This window comes from Gopherus evgoodei, chromosome 2 (assembly GCF_007399415.2).
Source record: "Gopherus evgoodei ecotype Sinaloan lineage chromosome 2, rGopEvg1_v1.p, whole genome shotgun sequence".
Lineage (NCBI taxonomy): Eukaryota > Metazoa > Chordata > Testudines > Testudinidae > Gopherus > Gopherus evgoodei.
The window spans coordinates 100,563,129-100,585,748 of NC_044323.1; the positions used below are offsets into that span (position 1 = coordinate 100,563,129).

Genomic DNA, 22,620 nt, shown 5'->3' on the forward strand with positions numbered 1-22,620 from the left:
AAATGAAAGTAACGTCTATTCAACGTTACTATTTAAAACAAATTAATTTTTAGCACAATCCAGACAAATTTTTTTAAATGGACACTGAGGGACTCTTGAAAACTTCCTTTTGGAGTAAGCATAGGGTCTAGACCAGGGGTTCTCACAAAATTTTTTGGTAGCCTCAGAATGCCATTCACAATTTTGAGTTAATACTCAATTAACTTTAGGAAAACAAATAAATATGCATATATACATGTCCAAATCATTGTAATTTATTTATGCAGGGTTTCTTCACAGACTCAATAATAAAAATAATTACAGTTTTCTCTGTTCTTTACTGGGCCGAAACAGAACAGAATCAAATAATGTGTTTTGCATGTTCCTGTCCCTCGTTATTGCTTCTTTTGCTTTTTTTTTTTTTTTAAAAGACTTGCTAATAAGTAAGTCTCTTTCTGTGAAAAAGTGATATTTGTATTTTATTAATACACCTCTACCTCAATATAACGCTGTCCTTGGGAGCCAAAAAATCTTACCACATTATTGGTAAAACCATGTTACATTGAACTTGCTTTGATCCACCAGAGTGTAAACAGGTACAATTCTAACTGAAATCTATGGAATGTATTCATTGGTGGTTTACACCATCATCTAAGTGGATTTGGCAACTGATGTAAGTAACAACTATCTGGCATCCAATGGCTGTGCAAAATTCATGTAACTAGGATGTGGCAAAGATGACAAAAACAACAGGGAAGGGAACCAACGGTATTGTACACAATGAAAGTCACCCCACCGCACCGTCTTCCAGCCTCCAGTTAGTAACTTTTCTTCCTACACTCTCCTTCTCCCATGATGCAGAACTACAAATTACTACTAGCTATGGCCTAGATTTAGACCTATATTGCAGTTACCTCGCATCAGTCCACTTGGACAAAGAGTTCTTCAACCTGGCACACCTGAGCAACAGAGGATACTTAAAAAAAAAAAAAAAAAAAAACCACAACAACAAACCCAGACTATGCTAAATGGATATAAGCAACTAAAACAGATTTAAGAGTGCCAACACAGGAGAGACACACAGATTCAGCTAAATACATTTCAAAACAGATTTAGTTAAATTGGTAAAATGTGTGCGCGCAGATCAGAAGGCACAGAGGGAATTTACTTCCGCAGGGCCCAAGTCGTGAAGCCACTTTCTCTTCAAATCAAAGTTGGTTTTGTTTTATTTTATTTTTTTAAAGAAATCACAGAAGATATGCAAGTTGCAGCTTATAATGAATGTACATGCAGTCTAATCTTTACATACCCTAGGCTATGTTCTCAGGACAGCTATTTACATACTGCGAGTAACCCAAGGGCTGTCTTCTGAGCTAGTTATGCCTTCACTCTTTTCTAAAAAAAAGTAAGCAGTTAAAAATATATCATGATTTGACTACATTCAGTATTGAGTAGTCTTAGAAAGACATCCTAGAACAAGACAAAATATTTTAAATATTTTTCTATTTCACACTAATGATTTATGACAAATTGACTTCAAGTTCATTTCAGAACAAGATTCATAGACTCATAAGGAAGCCAAATCTGTCCTGTAAAAAGAGGCTGCAAGAGCTAGTTTAGAGGCACTCCCCAGAAGAACATAGATCCCTTGGTTTGCAGCAAGGAAAAAGATAGTGGAGGAAATTCATCCCTGTGTTGGCACTGAGTCAGGTAAAGAGATGGAAAGGGAGTTTGCCTGCTCCTCCCAAATGCTGAGTTTACCAATGGGTAGTTCAACCCACAGCATAGGTGAAAGTAGCTCTGAAGGCTGCCTTTACTGCAATGGGCCCTTTGGACTGCTGTGCTATTAGGGAATAAAAGGAATATAGGAACACACCAACCACATCCTTTCACCCCTTGAATCCCCTAGAGGGCAGGGACATAAAAATGGTAAAGCCAGATCTGTTCCTGCTGAGGAAACTGACAGCTGTTTTGTGGCCAGTTTATGTCAGCTATGCCAGTATTTCCCTCTGCCAAAACACAATCTCTTTTATTGGAGGGTGAGGGAGGAGAAAAGATTAAGTACACAGGACGAACATATATGCTGTACGCAAGCCTGTATGTTATCAGGAAGGAGAAAACTGACATTCCCAGGTACTATCCAAGTTAGATAAGACAACTAACTGCAGCTCGTAAAATCAAAAACTCTCCCCCTTAATTGGAAAGGACAAAAACCAAGTTAATTTTGTGTCTTGTTAGTTTGGGCATTTAAAGGATGTTTATCCAAGGCCATAATTTATAACTATAACAACATTCTTTGCAGTAGCACCACCCCTCTGAGGTGTTTGCCTCTGCCTTCACTTCCAAGTACAGCCAAGCAACAGCTGTGGCTAGCATTTTTTCTATTTGGTCATTTAGTCCTGCTCTGAGTAAACAACATGGAGGTAAAAACACTTACTTCTCTACACTAGTGCCCCAGTAAAAGTACAATGGTAGAAGATTTTGCAATAAAAGAGGCTAGTGTAAATAATGTCAAGTTCAAGTTTGTCTCACACTACCACGTTACTTTAGTAATTTCCTGTACGTCTCGTTTGTGAGACCATCACTTCACCATCATTAAAATTTTAGATGGAACTGTATCCACAACAGGAAACTGAAAATCGATTGAAGTGTGGTTACACCCATCCTCCTTCATAAACACAATGCAAAAATAATTGTGTCCATGGTGAACTACCAATTAGTTTGTATTATGGTTGTGACGTTGTACCCCACAAGGCTTCATGGGAATAAGCTAATGAACGTATATATAATATAACTGGAATATGTTTTATGCTATATATGCCATGCAACATATCTATGTAAAGGTTATGATCAACTGAATACATTCCTCCTATTTGTATGCATGTATCATTTTTGTACTTGAAGTTAGGAATATTGTCCGTATACACTTGCTTGATTTCTATTGAGAAAGAAATGTGCAAATTAAATGCCCAATCAAGAACCACTTAAGCCAACAATGAATTTGAAGATGCCAATCCATACTGACGTTTTCCCAGGAATGTGGCTTGGCTGGTAAGAAACTCAGTCATGATGGACATGTTTGTCCATGTGACTCCAAAACTCCATCTTGGAGCTGGACTTTGCATAGGAGAAACGAGGGGGTCTCTTTAAGCCTGTCGAAGACCCCTTCATTTTTGTCTTCAGCTGGCTCAATAGATAGCCTCTCCACCCCCAAAGTATACCTGAAAGAAACTGGAACAAAGGACAGTAACTACAGGGGGTGTGAGTGATTGCTGGACCCAGACTAGAAGTAGACTAGTCTGTAAAAGGAAGTTTACTGGAACTGGTGAGGTTTTTATCTGTATTCAGTTTTCTTGAACATAGACTTGCGTGTTCTATTTTATTTTATTCAGTAATTCACTTCGTTCTGTCTGTTACTACTTGGAACCACTTAAATCCTACTCTCTGTATTTAATAAAATCACTTTTTAATTAACCCAGAGTATGTATTAATACATGGGGGACAGCTGTGCATCTCTCTATCAGTGTTATAGAGAGCAAAGAATTTATGAGTTTACCCTGTATAAGCTTTACGCAGGGTAAAACGGATTTATTTGGGGTTTAGATCCCATTGGGAGTTGGGCATCTGAGTGTTAAAGACAAGTATCCTGTGTCTATGTTGGAGCAAACTGGCGTGTCTGGCTCAGCAAGACAGGGGGCTGAAGTCCCAGACTGGCAGGGAAAGCGGGGCAGAAGTAGTCTTGGCATATCAGTTGGCAGTTCCCAAGGGGGGTTCTGTGATCCAACCCGTTATAATGGTCTTTTCTTTGTTTATGGCACTTGCCTCTACTTCAAGTATTTGGCAAGTTGCTTTAACAATATATGCAGCAGAGCATTGCACAAGACGCGGAGATGTCACATAAATGTTATGCTGAGACATTCCCACAAGTAACGAAAAACTTCCCTCAGCTGCATCCTTCAATAATTCTGATTCTGGCAGAAAGAGTGGGAAGACTGGGAGCAGAAATCTCAACTACTACTTGGATAGGAGAAAGAATTCATTGGACTGCTATTTTATGCCAAAGCATACCATCTCCTTGGTATGTATTCCTGGCCCCAAAGCCCTTTCAAGTTTTATTTCCCTTCATTTTTTAATCTCTGCTGTGATTGTTCAAAGCCATTACACCTCTGACATTCTTAAATATCAGAAGTACGTTTCTTTCCCTTGTAATATGCAAACAATATGTAAGTAACTTGTCACACTCTAAATTTATTTTCTTAATTTAAAGGCAGATTTAAGACTCATACAATACAATATTAAATACCCCTAAACAGGATAAGAAGCTGTAAATATAGAACAGCACTTACACTGTCACTGTAGAGTTCTCTCTCTGTTCCCCAAGCCTGGAAAATGTGTCATGTCCTCATTGGTTTCTCAAAGTCTTTTCTGTTACCACAAGCAAATTAGAGAAAAAGCCACTTTTGTTAAACCAGACCCTCACCTCTCTGGATTGTCAGTATGCTAGAATCTGCTGTCACCTGCATCTCTTTAAAATCACCTCCTTTCTGATCCTTGAGGTTATTTTCATAGTGAAGCCCTTATTGTGATGCTTTCTCGAATAAGAACCGTTTGACCAAAACCTTAAGCTATAGATAGGATTCCAAACACCCTTTCTCCTTCTCCATCACTCACAAGAGATTTTCTCCCACTGTCACATATTTGGAGCAGCTTGCAAGATATTTCTTGTGCATCAGTCTACTCTGACCCTTTTGTCAGAGACTACATATCAGGAATTTTATTTCCCTCTCTAGACTTCAAGGGTCTCTCCAATTCCTCCTTGCACTAGTCCTTGGTCATATATACCTGACACTGTGCAAAGATGTTTACCCAGTTCTGATTTATTATACAAGACTATCTTTCCTCTATAATCACTTGTGGGAAAGTTACCACTTTCCTGTATGTGATATCCATCTCAATTTTTTAAGATAATACTCTTATGCCCATTTTCCTGGCTAAATTGGTTTAAGAGACTTCTTGGTTCCTCCATTCCTTTTCAAATGCTTATTAGGAGGGTCTAGTCACTACAGTAGACTCAGTCCATTTTTGCCTCTTACCACTTTCTCTGGGTGATTTTCTTCACCCAATGTTTCAGCTGTTAAATTCATTGTCTTACAAAGGTAGCATTTTTTGCATTAGTAACCCCTCTTACCAAGATCTCTACTTTTTAATCAAATCGAAGTTATTGATAGGTATCACATTTTCTGTTACAGCTATATTTACACTAACCTCAGATCCTCCATCACTGCAAATAGTAACAGTGGTAATAACCAGAAGAACACTAATAAGGTAGAGCACTAGTCTTAAACCTGCTCAGAGCAAAATTAGATGACAGAGGTAAAAATGCTGACGGATGCTTCAATCCAGCCTACACTAGTCTTCCCACAATTACTACCAGGAGTAGGGCAATGAGGAGATATTTCTAGCCCACTACAAAAAGGCACTAGTCTGGACAAAGCTTTAGTAATCTATGTAGTTTCCAAGCTCAGTTTCCAGTTAATATCAGGATGTGGCGAATACTGGAAGAACACTTTGAATGTGCTCATGTAGACAAGTCAAAAAGATAGTGATGGATGTCAGACTGGTTTAATTAAGCTGCTGAAAGTAAGTTTAATTAAAAACATGTTATAAAGATGGCTCTGTTCACTGAATCTCTGTCTATGCTACTAATCCAATTGGATTCAATGTTGTTGGAAATTATCATCATATAGGCAAGGCCATGGGGCTTGCATCAAACTACTAAATGACAGAACCAGTTACAATCACAATTTGGATGACTTTGCTTTCCACGGTGGGTCTGCACTGGGGCTGGCGGGGAGGGGTGCCTCTCCACACCGGGGCGGGTCCATGCTGGGGGAGAGGAATCTTTCCCTGCCACAGCCCTGAGCCCCTGCACAGGGCTTAATAGGCAGCTGTGCAGCTTAGAGGGAACTTAGCTTGTGGTTGCATAGATGATCTTCCAAATGTGAACCAATGAAATGCCGCTTCTGAGCCTGTAGACAAGTTCAAGTGCATCCACTGATGCTCAGAACTCTCCCTAAAAACAGCAGAGTAAATATGCCTCCCCTACCACAATGATCCATTTTACAGCTATTATTCGGAACACTGACAGAAAATTACACAATTCATGCAAATCTGCTTTCTCTGTTGCTTAGAAAAGCTGAATATATATGGGGTAAGAGCTCTGGGGAAAAAACAAAACAATTGGAAGGAGGAAAGTAGAGGTCCCTCTTTCCAGCAGCGCACACACCCTCACTCACACACACACACACGAGAATCACAGGAGTGAGGGAAGAAGAAACAACCCTTTCTCCTTCACAACAACCAGAAGGGGATTTAAAGGTGACCTGCAAAGGAAAAAGAAAAAACCACTACTGGGCTTATACTCTTTTTTCCAAAAAAATATTCTTTTTAAATTTACATTAAGAAGTTGGGTCTTGGCTAAGTTGGAAAACTAGTGAAATAACTTCAATAACTATTTAACTTCATTGATTTAACACTTGGGATACAGAAAAAGATTCAATGCTCTTTCCCTTTCAATTAAGGTGTTAGAGCCTACAATAAACATCCTTGAGACCTACCAGAAGTATTCCAGCAAAATCAAGGAGGACAGACTTGACATTCCTAGTATTTGTAAAGCAAAAACAAAGTATTTATCCAGGTCTGCCTGACAGCATAAAGGAGCAAAAAACAAACAACCTACAAGCCCAATCTTAATAAAAATCCTTTATAGCCTTCTCTAAAGTTTCAGGCACTCTCTTACTACAAAAGGTTTATACAAGATTGAGCCCCTGGTAAGAATCCAAACATTTTCCAGATTCCAGCAGTTGTGGAGATGAGAAGGAGCGTGCACACTGTCACTGGATTTGTTGCTTTTTCACATCAGGCTTTGGTTTAATTCTCTAAGTGTCCTCTAATGAGGCCAGGTGTTAACTTCCCCTCATAGTTTCCTAAATTCTTGAGGGAAAAGCTTTTCAGTACTTCCATCTGACAGTGAGAAATTTCAAGAGATGTTATTAGACCCCCGCCCCAAGATACGCCCTTCAAATTATATAGCCTAACAAGACAAAATCTAATCCCTTAAAAATTAAAAATAAAAAATCTTGCTTCCGAATATTTACCTAGAAACCTCTCACAAACACATTTCTTCACTAGAATGCTGCAGCATATCATAGCCTGTTTCCACAGCAAGGCTGACCAAGTTCTACAGTGAAGAGAGCTGTAAGTTATCTGCAAAATCTCCTGTGTAATATTGAAAGACCTTTCTCTATAAACCTATGGCTACAGGATTTTCTGAAATCCAAATACACAAGGAGTTTACTTATTGAACACCTCTGAGTAAATCTTGATGAAATTCCTTCATCTTCTGTTTCATTGCTTTTCTCCAGAATTAGTAGGAATAAAACTTTGCAACCAAAAATACTGTTTTGTGATAAAACACTTCATTTAAGACTATTAAGTGCTGCTATTTTTCAAAAAAGTAGCGAATGACTGGACAGTTAATATTAACCACAAGCTAATATGGACTCCTGAGCCTACCACTGAAATCTGACTTCAGTTCAGCATGGAGTCAGCAAAATCTCTCTTACAGGAGACAACACAAATCTTGAGCATAAGGAAATGCTACAGAAACTTAGGAAACCTGGATTACTGTCAAGATATATAGCCAGGGCATTTTGCGCATTTTAGCCAACTGGATATATGCATCTGATATATATTCATGTGATCAAGATGTCATTCAGATGGAAAAGTGGAGATTCAAAAATTTAAAAGGAAGCTTTTATCGAAGTTTGAATTAGTAGCCCAAAAAAATCAAATATAACTACTACCAAAAATTAAGCAACGTACTATTCACTTTCCTCTTGATTTGCAGCTCCCCCGTCCCAAAAAACATAGTTTTGTTAATTTCAACTTTCCAAAAAGGCTGAAGACAATTTATTTTTTAGTCATGTCCGCAGAAAATACAAACAAGGAGCTTTAGTCAACACAATACCTGACACATGTAAGATAGAGTTAAAGACATTTTACTAAACAAACAATGGTGCTTGCTTTAACCAAACCTTTGCAAAAGTTTTTTTTGCATTTAAGTCCCTTAATTCCTCAAATCCAATAGTACTGAAACACATATACTTTGATACAAAAGCCCACTTCTGGGCATGAACAGTTAGAGTATATTTTGAGGATACTTTACACCTAAAAGAGTGCATTTGAAGAACTGTTTAAACTACAGTTGACTGACTTAATTAATCTGAATTTGATCAACTCTACATAGGGGTGGAAAATGACATTAAGTTAGTGACATATGGCTTAGATTTCACTTAAAAGTAATCAACCAATGTAGTAATAGCTAGTATTTTATGATATATGAAGTATGAAAAGGTTTTGGTTTTTCTGCTTGTTTTTTAAATTAAAAATTTAAATTTTGCCTAGGCTGGAAGATTCTATAATTTGAGAACTAATTAAACTGACACACAAGAACCCAGAAAGTGAAAGCTAAGCAACTGAAGGGAAGAAATTTTCAGTGAGAATATTTAAAGCTTTTAAACATCTAACAAGTTATTTGATTAAGGATGTCTTGATAAACTTCTCCATCCCCCTTCAGTTAAACTATAAGAGCACACACGAAACACACCCCTTATGCCTCCCACAGGTCATTCAGCAAAATAATAAAAACACCAGATCTGACTTGATTTCTAAAGTAAAATACCCCAACAATTTGTTTTCTTAAAAAATTAAAAAGAAAGCCACCACCATTCCCCTCTCAGTCTTTTTTTTTTTTTTTTTTTTTTTTTTTTTTACACACACACTTCACATGGAAGTAAAAATGGACATGAACCCAGTATTGCTAAAGTCTTTTGTAGGTCTTTAAATATCTAAATATCTAAAACAAGACGTGAATCAAGTCTGACTACTTTTCATACATAATTTTAAAATATGCCTCCAAGCCAGGGATGGACAAACTTTTTGGCCTAACAGTCACATTTGGGAATAGAAATTGTATGTTGGGCAATGAATACTGACAAAATTAGGGTTGGGGTGTGGTATAGGATGTAGGCTCCAGGGTGAGGCCAGAAATGAGGAGTTCAGGGTGCGGTAGGGAGCTCTGGGCTGGGATGGAGGGAGATGAGGGCTCTGGCTGGGGGTGCAGGCTCTGGAGATAAGGGGTTTGGGGTGTAGGAGGGTGCTCCAGGCTGGGACCGAGCGGTTCGGAGGGGGATCAGGGCTCAGGCAAGGGGGAGAGGCTCAGGGGTGCAGGCTCCAGGTAGCACTTACCTTTAGTGGCTCCAGGAAGCAGTAGCATGTCCTATCTCCAGCTCCTACAGTCCTCAGGCACTGTCCCTGCAGCTCCCATTGGCCGCAGTTCCTGGCCAATGGGAGCTGCGGGGGCGGCACTTGGGGCGGGGGCATCTTGATGAGCGGAGCCCCCTGGCAGGCTGGATTTGTCCTGGGAGCCGTAGTTTCCCCACCTCTGCTCCAAATGAAAGATTACTTTAGTTCTTTAAAGGCTTCTCTTCAGATTCTTCGCACATCACCATTATTCCTCTGTCTCGCAAAATTTTGTATTTTCCCACACAAACATTTTACCTAAGAAATGCTACATTTCCACCTTTTGCCCAGCAGAGGCCGTTGTGGTGTCAGAAAAGCCATCTGCCTTTATGCCAGCTGCTCTAGTGCCACGGTGGACTAGTAACGTGCACTGCTTCTGTGCAGGAAACACGGTTCTGTATTGTAATTTAAATGAATTACACAAAGTTCTGTATTAATATTCCTAGTAAGGAATTTTTTTATTTTTTTATTTTATTTTATTTTTTTTGGACAAATAAAGTTACCAGAATCTGCTTTGGTGGAGGGTCTGTATAGTAACAAATACTTGCTAACAGATATTTTGAAATAAATTACCAACATAATTGAATCTGGCATGATTATGTGGTGTTATTTTGACAAATAAAATATGCAGAATTATCAAATATTGTGTGCAGAATTTTGAGGTGAAGAATTCCCTCAAGAGCGTGTGTATATATAATATATATGCATGCATTCATGGGTGACCAGGGGATATGTTCTCTAGAACTTCAAATAATTAATTCAATAATTCTGTAGCACTTCAAATAAATAAATACACATTCTAAAGGAGGGGTCACAACCTCAATTTACCTTAGGGCCACTGCCAGTCCTCAAATCCTCCCAGGGGGCCAATGTTACTCATGCTGTTCAGAACCCATCCCCCCAAAACTCCACCCCTTGCCTGCCTAAGGCTCTGGGATGGAGTGTGGGTGCGGGAGAAGGTCTAGGGTAGGGGATTGGGGTGCAGTCTCTGGGAGGGAGTTTGGGCAGGAGGGGGTCCAGGCTCTGGGAGGGGGTCGGGGGTGTGGTGCTTACCTGGGGCTTCAAGACGGGGCAGGCAGGGGGGCCTCTACCCACTTCTGCCCCCAGGCACTGCCCCCTGCAGCATCCCATTGGCCACCGAGGTGCTCGGGGCGGTGGCAGCGTGCGGAGGCACAGCCCTGCCTTGCCCCTAGGCTGCAGGGAGGGGCCGGCAGCCACTGGAGCAAGCAGGAAGATGCCGCTCAGCTCCGCTGCGCTGCTGGGGTCCCCTGGGGGGAGCGCCCAGGGGCAGCGCCCAGGGGCAGCAGGTGTGGCCAAGGGAGAGGACCCAGCCCCAAAACTGCTGGAGCCCCACAGGCCACATTAGAGAGGCTCATGGGCCGCAGATGGCCCACAGGCTGGGAGTTTGAGACCCCTGTTCTAAACAACAACGACTATTGCTCACCTCCATTTTCTCAAAACAGAAGGCTTTTTGACAAACAGTGTAATAACTTGGAAGACAAGTAATAATTGCTTGAAGCACTTTGGCCTGGTCTACACTTCAAAATTAGATCAACTGTGGTATATCACTCAAGGCTGTGAACAATTTTGCGCCCTGCATAATATAGATAGGTAGACCTTACTCCCGGTATAGAATTCATCCATCTATCTAGCTCAGGGATCAGCAACCGAGGGATGTGCTGGCCACCGCTTCCCGCCGTGCCCACTGGCCTGGAGCAGCGAACCACAGCCAGTGTGAGCCGCAATCAGCCAAACCTGCGGATGCAGCAGGTAAACAAACTGGCCCGGGCCACCTGGGTGCTTACCCTGGCAGGCCATGTGCCAAAGGTTGCCGATCCCTGATCTAGCTACTGCCTCTCAGAGAGGTGGACTAAAAATATTGATGGAAAACCCCCTTGTAGTATAGATACTTCCTATGGCACTATAGTGGCACCACTGCAGCTGTACCACTGTGGCGGCTGTAGTGTAGACATACTCCAAGTCATGAAATACTTCACCACTACCATCACCATACTGGAAGAAAGCTTAATTAATACTGTGTTCTAACTCCACAGAAGTCATTTACTGGAGAACAGTCTTAATTGAACCTTTGAAATGAAGGAGCATCTTGACTCCCAAATGGTCTGAAATATTTAGGAATATGCCTTAAAACAGTGGAAGTAATCAAAAATGGTTATTTTGCCAAATCTCAGTCTAACGTCTTGACACAACACAGACCAATATGGGTATAAGCCTGATGGATTATATCATTCACCCTCACAGTATGTTTAACATTTAAGTGAAAAATTAAAGAAAAATTGTTTTCGTCCAAAGGAAAAAAGAAACACTTTGCACAAGGTGCTCAGTTTCTCAAGCTGTAGAACTGGATTACCAATAGTGTCAATCGCATGATGGGAGACAGTTGAACTCTGATCCATAGCACTTAAAACAGATCTTTTTAGGCACAAGAGCGAGAATCTATACTGTATTCAATAAATATGCAGAAGTTTTCAAGTAGAAACAAACAAATTCAGTTGTCATCAGTTTCCCCTTCCAATGATTTGTTAAACACAATGTTCGTAAGAAATGTGAATTTTGTCCTACTCTGACAACATTAGAGTGCACCAATCAAATATATCAAAAGTACAAACGGTTGACATTTAATTGGAGGAAATTACAACACAGAACAAACTAGAAAAAATATTTTTATCTGCACCATAGAACCTGGGGGATATAACAGCTTTAAGCATTCAATCTGCTTTTTGAAATTCAGCCCTATACACAAATTTTACATTTGATTGTGGTACCAAAAAGCATGCACAGAGCCTCAAAGAAAACACACAAGGTCCCAATCCCAAGGATAATGCAATCTTTCATAAAAATAGTCCCTCGTGAAGCCAAGACTACTCACGTGACTAAGAATTTCTCATGTAAAGTTTTCTAGATCAGGCCCTTCCCCCTCTCAAGATAAAACAAATGGAATGGAATGCTTATACATATTAAGATTGAGATTGCTTGTCTCAAAGAAACAAAATTGTACTTTTAAAGTTACATCAAATTGTTTTGATAGAGAAATTGAAGATTATGAAAAGATGTACACTTTGAAGAGGGAGATTGCATGGTACATAGAAATTGTTCCAAGCATAGAAGAAACATAATGGGAGAAGGAAATAAAGGCAACACAAAGTGGAATTGATAGAGCAACATATAGAATCATAGAATATTAGGGTTGGAAGGGACCTCAAGAGATCAAAGGAAAATAAGCAACTCATCTGTTTCTGGTTTTACAAAAGCTTTAATGAACTTATGACTTTTTAAAATGTGCACAGTAATAATACCCTTTAAAGGGTCTGACTGTAGACAGTACCTTGTGACACCCTCACTTGCGTATTTACAAAAAAAATGCATCAATCAAACATGCATGATGTCTAAAAAAAGCCAAGTAAAAAACAGTTAGTAACCTTCCGTAACTGTTGTTCTTAAGAGAATTGTGGCTCATGTCCATTCCAACGTAGGTGTGTGCTCACCCCAAGCACTGTCACCAGAAAGATTTTCTGTCAGTGGTATCCCTCAGGTCGGCTCTGGTTCCCCCTAGAGTCGTGCCTTCATAGCGCCGGTATACAGGGCCCTGCCAACCTACCACCCCTTCAGTTCCTGACAGAGGGGTAGGAGGGTGGGATGTGGAATCGATATGAGAAACACACCTCAAACAACAGCAGTTATGGAAGTTAGTAACCGTTTTTTCTTCAAGTGCTTGCTCCCGTCCATTCCAATGTAGGTGACCCCCAAGCAGATGTAGGAGGATTTGAAGTTCAATGACAAGCACACTGCAGCAACACTCTGCCGAATCCAGCACTGTCTCTGGCCTGCTGAGTGATAGAATAGCGAGTTGCAAAAGCATGGGCTGAAGACAACATTGCCACTCTAAGATATCCTGGATGGAAACGTGGGTCATGAATGTAGCTGAAGACGCTAGTGCCCTTGTGTAATGTGTCATCAGGGCAGAATCAAGGACTTTTTCCGAGGTAGTGGCACATACGGATACAAGAAGTGATCCACAAAGAAATTCTCTAGGTTGAGACTGGGAGACCTTTCATCCTATCTGCCACCGCCACGCAAAGCTGAGTAGTTTCTTAAACTATTTAGTCCTTTCTATGTAGAACACTAGCAGCTGCCTAACATTTAGTGAATGAAGCCGCTGTTCCTGCCTGTTGGCATGTGGCTCTTGGTAGAAGCATGGCTAATGTGGAATTCCTCCACATTGGGGAGAAAGGCCGGGTGAGGGCGCATTTGGACCTTGTCCTTGAAGAAAATCATGTATGGAGGTTCTGAATTAAGGGCCCTAACCTTAGAGACTCTTCTAGCCAAGGTGATGGGCGCCAGGAAGACTAGCTTCCAGGACAAGTACAGTAGAGAGCATATTGCTAAGGGCTTAAATGGGGGACTACATCTGTTTCATAGGAAGGTCCACTTCACGAGGGGTCTCCAACTCAAGATGAACCAACCACCACTATTATTTGAATTCTTGGGGAACAATGACCAAGTTTAAGGAATTGCTGCCACAGTAATCCAGGGCCAAGTTTTCAGCTCTGCTCGAGAAAGGTAAACCAGTTGTGAAAGCATCCCTCCAAGTGGTATTTGGATGGGGCAGATTTTGCTGCCCAGACCATGGGTTCAGCTGTGGTCATGAGCAGAAACGCATGGTTGCAGGCCTCAAGCCTTCCACACCAAGTGCAGCAGACCATCCAGGACCTCTCTTTTGAAGGCATATCTCTCTTTTCAGAGCAGACAGATCTAAGCTCCAGAGCTTAAAAGATTCAAGGGCTACCCTAAAGTCCATTTTCCTTTGCTTTTTCTTCAGCACCAGTGACTGGGAGCAGTGCTGCCACTGAGGCATAAGCCTCCTCCAGAGAACCCTGGCAGTGCCGAGAGTCCAGGAACATGGACAAAGAGTCCCTTCCTTGATGCCAAAGATGCCAAGCTGCACTGCCTGTCTCTCTGAGAAGCCAGTGCACTTCTCACTCAGGTAGAAGTGCTTGGTGCTGAGTCGGTGTGGCTCAGCTCTGAGGGGGGATGGAGAGCCACCTCCATAAGGAGGTATTTACATCTCCGGTCTCTGTTCTTTATGTTTTGGGGTTTGAACTCTTTACAAATCCTACATTGCTCCACAGGTGGGACTCCCCAAGCACTTAAGGCAGCTAAAATGGGGGTCACTAGCAGACATGGGCTGATGGCAAGCCACACACACCTTAAACCCCAGGGACCCACACATGCCCTAGTATGGGAAAGGGATAACCCCGACGACCAGGGGTCTAACTACTAAATAACACTAAATTGTAAATTCTAACTACTGTCCTTAACTATATACAGGAAAAGGAAAAGTCCACTGAAGAGAATACTTGTGCAAACACAAGGACGAACAGAAGTTCCAGACACCATCACAGGCGGTAAGATGAAACTGAAGGGGAAGCAGGGCTTTCTATACCAACGTTATGAGAGTGCAATTCCAAGGGGTACCAGAGCCGACCCGACGGATACCACTGAGGGAAAAGCTTTATGGCGGCAGTACTCAGGGCAAGCACACGCCTACATTAGAATGGACATGAACAAGCACTTGAAGAAAAATTGAAATTACAAAGTATTTCTAAATTTCCATGACTTTGTCGAGTCCATATCTGATACATCCTTATTTGGCTGCAATAAAATGGCAGTATATTCTCCCCCAGTCAGATTAATTTACACACCTAAATAAACGGCTCAAGTATTGGTATCTCATCTTCCTAAGCAATTAATACTTCATTGGACAGATTTCACTTTATTTTACTGAATTTGCGTAAAGTTCTTATCTACCGTATTTACAGCATGAACAGTATTAGACTTGTAACCTTAGATGCACCACTGATTTCACCATTCAGAGAGATGTATACCATACAACATTATATATTTAATACTAGTCAGTTTACATGTGTGGGATGAACAAGGAACTTTTGTCTCATGAATGCAGATCTTTAATGTTTAATATATTATAAGTAAAAGGCCAGTAAAATAGGAAGATGAGTTCCTCCTATACAAGTCTGCTATTTCCCACTTTTGCAGTTTTCCCTTGCACAGGGAGAACCAACTAATCTGATGTAAGTGCATTCGTAACACTGTATGGAAGAAGCTCACTACAAAGAGTTCATATTACTTAATCACCCAGCAATTTCATGGACAGCTTGTTCTCTAAAGTAAAGATTTGGTTTTTTACGACTAGCAATTGACACCTGTACCATTAGACATCCCCAACATGCATTTTCCTAATGCTTACCGGTTACCCTTTTACATCCCTAATACCTAGGTCTGTGACACTGTCATACTGCCTGCTAGCACCAGCCACTCCTTCAATACTTTACAGAAACACTTAGGGCAGTGGTTACCAAACTGTGGGGCGTACCCCCATATGGGGGCACAGAGGAATGTCCAAGGAGGTGGAGTGGGGCCCAGGACAAGCCCATGAGGGGGTGGAGAGGTAGCACCACCCAGTCCCGCTCTATCCCCAACCCTGCTCTTGGCCCCCAGCCCCTGCTCCTGGCTGCGGCTCCACTCCCAGCCTGGGGAGACACGGACACATTCTATTACTTCTAAGGTGGGTGCGGAGCATGAGAGGAAACCTTTGGGGGCCCACTGATTTAGGGTATGTCTACACAACAATATAAACCTAGATTTAACAGGACTCGAGTCAACCAACCTGTCTGGGAATCATGGACTTAAGTACAGTATCTACACTGCATTTTAAACGTAGATTAAGGATTTTCTGACCCACACTCGAATCTTGGGCTCTGGCATCCACACTGCAGTGTACAGACCCAAGGCAAAGTAACACTATCCCAAAGTGTCGACACTCTAGGCCTATTAATTTGTTGCACGGTAGGGAACTTCTACCGCCCACCGTGCTTCCTAACTGTGATGGTGCTATTGATGGGGACTCAGGAGCCTATAAGGAATACAAAGTACATAAACGGCATAATTAGCTCCTTTGTTGGGGATCTCAGTAGAACGACAGCAGTTTGAGAAGGTTTTATACTGAACTACCATCTAACCTGAAAATTGAGCTCTCTACCTCTAGGTCAGTGGTCCCCAACGCGGTGCCCGCCGGGGCATTTATGTGCGCCCACCTAGCGCTCAGCAAGGGAAAGAAGCTGCGGCCCTGCAGTTGCCAGGGACAGAGAACTCCAGCGCTGCGGGTGCCGGTGCTCTCTGTCCCCAGCAGGCGCGGAGCTGCAGCTTCTTCTGGCCCTGCGCCTGCCGGGGACAGAACTCCAGGGCTGCAGGAGCTGGTGCTCTCTGTCCCAGGCAGGCGCGGTGCCCGCCTAGTGGCCAGCAAGGGAGAGATGCCAGGGCCCCCCCCCATCTTCTGGGGACAGAGTACTCCAGGGTTGCAGGTTGCGCAGCTTCTCTCAGGCTTCTCCCTGCACCGCCCAGAACTGCTGTCAAAAAAAACCAACAAAAAACACTCCGTCTCTGCAAAATGGACCGAATGCTGCCCCGTAGCATGTGCTGACACAGGCATCTGCTTGCTCCACTGGTGCCTGGAGCCTGCTCTGTATGTGAGCATTCTTCCTGCATTGATACTGCTGTTTTCTTGTGCTTCAAAATTTATTTATTTATTTTTTTAACATTTTGCTCCAAAATGAGTGGTTCAAATAAGAGACAACGTACATATTATTTCAACCCAGAGTGAGAAGAATATTAAATATGATGTTTTTCATAATATTTAATGTACAAATTCAAAATAAGCCTTGAAAAATTGTTGGCGCCCACCACACTCTTCTGAAAACATGAATGCACTACTGGCCACAAAAAGGTTGGGGATCACTGCTCTAGGTGGAGTTATACTGGCAAGAAAATGTCCATGTGCACCTGTTCTGAGGTTAATTAGAACATCAGTCTCCAGGTCTGTCAAACAACTAAAATGAAACTTTGCAATTCTAAGGTGTTTTTGTTTGGTTGGTTATTTGTCTGTTATGAAGTATGACATAAAATGTAGGTTTTAGAGGAAAAAGGTTTTAGAGCCTCAGTCTGGCTGCTGCTGGCTGCAGAGTGGTGAAGTGCAACACCAGAATTTGGAGTGCAGTGTGCTCCAGACCCTCCCCCAATCCATTATCCCTGCCTCCGCCGCACCCCAGAAGGCATGGATAAGGGATTCCTGGAAGGCTGTGGGGAAAGTTCGGGTCCAGCTCCCATTCACCACCCTCACAGTGCATTCTGCGCAGGCACCTCTGCACACACAGCCCCAGGGAAGGCAGGAGCCTGGGAGCATGGGACAGACAGCGGCACAGGACCTAGCAGCTGCCCGGCAGGGAGAGATGGGGAAGTGGCAGAGCTTCCAGCTCAGGGATGATCCCCAACATTCTGAGAGCTGGAAGCCACATCCTCCCTGTCAGCTTTGCCTCCTGCTCTGAACGAACTCTGCCTGGCAGCAAGGAGCCAGGGTCGCCACCACTGCAAGAGGCTGCGGGGAGGTTTTGGGACTGGCTTCTACAGGCTGCCTGGGCATCCCTACACATGCAGACCTAGGGAGGGCACAGGGGGGCCCAAAGAGCAGAGCAGGGACCAAGTGCCTTCCCTTCAGGGAGGGGAAGTGGCTGAGGTGTTGGAGTTATCCTCCTCCAGCTGTGCTCAACCAGGAGCTCTGCCACTGCACTTCCCTGCAGGCCAGCCACTTCGTTCCCTCTCTGCTCTCTGGTCCTTCCACCAAAATCTTGTGACCAAGAGACAGCTCTTTTTTGCAAAAGGCTTTTTCTGACCTATCTCCTTTGAGACCTTGCAGGCTCTCTGATAGTGTGCTTGCAGACTGGTGTTCAATAGTCAATGCATTAACACTGACCTGAGCTGCTGCCATTTGCAAAGGGAGGTGTGACTTCTGTTTGCAATAGACTGCACCACAGATTGTCAGCATACAGAGGACCAAGTAAATTGCCCCAAGCGGGGTGTATAAAAATCAATGATTTTTTAAAAAAAAATTAATTTAAATCACTTTTTTTGACAAAATGCTTTGAGGAAAAAACCTATCTAAATAAAAAGTCCTAAGTGTGAAGCGCTGGGAGGGAGGGGGAGGAGCGGGGAAGCTCCACTCCTCTCTTCCCCCCCTAGAAAACCCTAAGCACCGGTAAACAGTTGTTTGGCAGCGCTTAGGGCGTTCAGGTGGGGATGCAGCATGCTCTGGAGAGGAGGTGGAGTAGGGATGGGAAGAGGTGGACCTGGAGTAGAGTGGGGATAGGAAGAGGCGAGCCTGGAGCATTCCCGGCAAACATGGCATCTATTCTTCTCCGGGGAAGCTGTCGCTGCTGCTGCAAAGGTGCTTCCTAGAATCCTAGCTTGTAGCGGGCTGTGCCTGCCTGGGATAAGCCAGGATCACTTTATACAGTATATAATGCCTTTTGTCTGCCAAAAAAAATTTCCTTGGAACCTAACCCCTCATATTTACATTAAATCTTATGGGAAAATTAGATTTGTTTAACATCAATTCACTTAAAGTTGCATTTTTGAGCAACATTAACTCCTCACTTAATGTTGTGGTTATGTATAATAAACTTCAGAGCTAAGAGTGAACCATTCAAGAAATATATGTTTGCTGATGATGTTTTAAAAAAAGTCACACAAGTGAACTGGTGGAAGTCACTTAAGCACTTGGAAGAGACTGTTGAACTGATAATCTCATTTTTAACAGCAGTAGCTTCTTCTGTCAGTATACGAAGAATATTTTCTTCCTTTGGACTAATTTATTCTAAAGTGAGAAATCGTTTGGGACTTGTAAAAGCAGGAAAGCTTGTTTTTCTTTTCCAGATTATGAACAAACAGGAAAATGAAGAAGATAACTAAGTTAGCAGCAGAAGCCAATATTTTAAGTTTCTCATGTCTGACAGTCGATTTAATTTTTTTGTTTTTTAATTCATTTAACTATTTTAGTTAAACAATTTTAACAAAAACAAAACTAATTTTAAAAAAGCTTGAATGTTTAACTAAACACAAAAATTTATATGCTTGTTTTGTTAAAATATTATGTTTGCTGTTCAAGGGGAAAAAAATCCACAATACATAACGTTGTTGTTTTAGTTAAATAAAACGATTTAAATGTCTGTCTGGTGATGTTCTCCTGCTAATATAGCACGGCAAGAAAATCCTCCAAATATTAATGATTAGCCTATTGAACTGGAGATAGTTCACCTCTCAATGACTTCATAAATATCTGCTTCAATTACCTTTGGTAAATGAAATAACCATTCATTTTCTGATATAGTTGTAAAACTAATCTGAAAAGTTTTCAGAATAAATCACTTTAAAAATGCATAGTGTGTACCTTCTAAAAATGAAACCTACATCTATCTCTGAGTTGTGAAGAATATGTATTAAGGTATAACAACCAAGAAGAACGCACTTTTATGTAGAAATCCATGATTAAATCAAGTCTTCCTGACTAGTGATTTAAATCAATTTGATTTAAATCAAATCAACCCTGGCCCCAAGGAACTCTGGGACACATCTAGAAGACTTCTGGGATCTGAGTCAAACTGGTATCGCGTGCAGACAGGAAAGCAATAGAGCTCAGACCCTAGGTTCCACAATTGGTGTGTGGATCCAAGAGGGGTTTGGCTTGAGCCCGGGCCAAGACTTAGGCTACGTCTACTCCAGCTTCAGCTACAGTTTCAGCTCCCCTTGTCTGGATCCCAACAGTTCTCTCTTTTGCCATCTCAACTGTCCAAATTAAAGTGGAGCAGTTCATCTTAAGCCATTCATATGAATACACTGCCCTCATCTCAAATCTTCAGTAGGTGTCCATGAGGGCAGACAGAATATCTATTTCAGGAACTAGTATAAAGTTTCCCTCTTAAACCATGATTCAGCAAAACACTTACACATCTATTTAAAATGAATGCATGCTTAACACATGCTAAATAGTGACCAATATCTTCATATTCTTCCATGAATTTGCCTTCCCCTCCATCTTTCTATTCTTGCATCCATTCAATACTTTTCACATCAGGCTTTTTTCCCTCCTTGCACCTCTCTCCAAAATGGGTAGTAAATCATATGTCTACTGTCATGTTCCCAGCTCCTTTTCCTCTCCCCTCCCCCACTCCACTATTTCGAATTATCTCTTGGACCCTGACAACATTAGAATAACTCACCATTTGGTCCTCCTAGAAGACTTGTGTGTGGATGCAAAGTGTTTTATAACTGTTCAAAACCATGTACAAGGGTCCCAAATACCATCTGGATTAGGCTTGCTGTCAACAAGTCTAACCACTATTAGTTTAGTGAGACGGGGAACAGAGGTTGCTGGCAAAAGCACAAAATGCTTAAACAATCCCTCCATGACTCTACCACATCAAACTGGTGGGGCTTTCAAAATCTCCCAGAATTCACTACTTCTGGAAGCTATCCCAGGACCTCTGGGACAGTTACAGTGCGTATAAAACTGTTTAGAACACTGCTAGTGTGGACACAAGGCAAAACTGCATCTCATCAGAACCCAAATCAGAGTAGCTACTATGGACACACTGAAACACGTGTTTAAACAGATTCTGTCCTACTGTTTTAATTAACAATGGTTCAGTTTTCTAGTGCAGACACTGTCTTGGTGCCTAATGAGGCCCTTCAAAAAGGAGCTTACCTAAACTCACTCTCTGCCCATTCCATCCTTATAAGAGCTAGTAAACAAATTTTTGCGTGGGTGGGCAAAAGTTTGTAAAGAAAGCCTAGCAGACTCCATCTTTTCAAATCCTTCTTGCCTATTTATTTCCCCATGCTCAATCATTCTATGTGTCATAATATCTATAAATGCTACCTGTAACCTATTATTTCCTTTTATTTACATATGTAGATTATAATTAGCTGTGAAGTGTCCCATGATGCTATTTATGCATTATGCAAGCAAACCTCTATTAAAAAGTTATCCTCTTTACTACTACTGCAACAATTATTATTAAAAAATCCACAATAATGCTCTAATTGCACCATGGGAATGCAGCAGTATCTAATAATAAAAACACTTTCCCTAGTTTTTAAAATTTACCAACTGAAATATCAAATATTTATTATATACCGTAAGCTCGCTGGGAAAGGGTCAGTTTGTATAGTGCCTAGCACCATAAGGTCCTGGTCTATCACTAGGGCTCCTAGCAATCACCATAATACAATAATAATGTTTGAGACTTATAGCTTAGCTTCTTGACATGTTGGAAAGTCAATATATGTCCAGCCACACCAGACAAGTACAATCAGCTTGGAAATTTTTAACTTTGAAGCCTAATTTTGTTCACTTTAACATCTGCGTTTGTCTGGCTAGATGAGGACTTAAGAACATTGTTTTTTTACACAGAAGGTTATCTTCACAACCAGAAAGCCTAAACACTTCAGATGTTTGCAAATTAAATCTTAGAATCCGACAAAAAACACTAAATATGGCAACACCTTCAAATTCAAGAGATCTACTTTCTGAGTATTTACAGTAATGTCTAGACTAGGATTTAAAGATTTAACATGTTTTCAATCTAGTGTTGCTGAAGTCTACATTGCCTTGTCTATGACAAAAAATTAGAACACAATAGTCAGAACCTTTAAATCTTAGTATATACGCTGCCTAACTGTAATGATGTAATGGGCACTATATTTCAGTCTTCCTTGCTTTGTAATGTTATCAGAGAGAACTGGTTTCTATTCTCAACCTTGCTAACTAAATTCCAGTTGAAGTCTTTAGTAGTTCTAGTGAGAGACAGAAAAGAAAACAGCTTGACCTTCAAGTTCCCAGCCTCAGTTTACAGTGTGGGGTTTAGATAGATTGGATAAACTACGCAAATTTGATTTGCAAGTCAGTGATAAAGTGGAATTCCATAAAGTCACTTTTTGGAGTACAGCTATATTTTAATATCCCTGTGAGAAACCCAAATCCTACAGATTTCTATTAATGAAAACTGGGATCTTGAATATGGCATAGTTCTAAGACAACAATTGTTGACACCTCATGTAAAGCTTTTAAAAAAAAAAAGTTTAAGTAGAAACTTCCATCACTGCTCTCTAATTACTAGGGACATTTTTTGTGAAAACAGAATTTATGTTTCTTAAGAATCTGTCTTATTATTTAAAGATACAACCGTTTATTTGATGTCACAATCATCTTCACAACAGCTAAGCACATGAAAGATTAAAAAAGCACATAAGAAAACAGCTGAACTTTTTACTAAAAAGCCTATTTACATGCAAGATTCCACACTAAAATACTGCAGGAAAAACACAAGTACGTGTGCTATATTGCAGAGT

General features: G+C 41.4%; 1 protein-coding gene across 5 annotated transcripts in view; it reads right to left on the reverse strand.

The window, feature by feature from the left end:
- The window catches only part of EZH2 (enhancer of zeste 2 polycomb repressive complex 2 subunit), an 84,608-nt gene that overhangs the window by 60,135 nt on the left and 1,853 nt on the right, over nt 1–22,620 (reverse strand). Inside the window, exon 1 of one of the 5 annotated variants that reach the window (XM_030551440.1) lies at nt 9,289–9,326. The exons of the other annotated variants lie outside the window; for them this stretch is intronic. The gene's annotated coding sequence lies outside the window, so the exon portion shown is untranslated. Of the gene's footprint in view, nt 1–9,288; nt 9,327–22,620 lie in introns of those variants that run through there. 5 annotated transcript variants of the gene reach the window in all.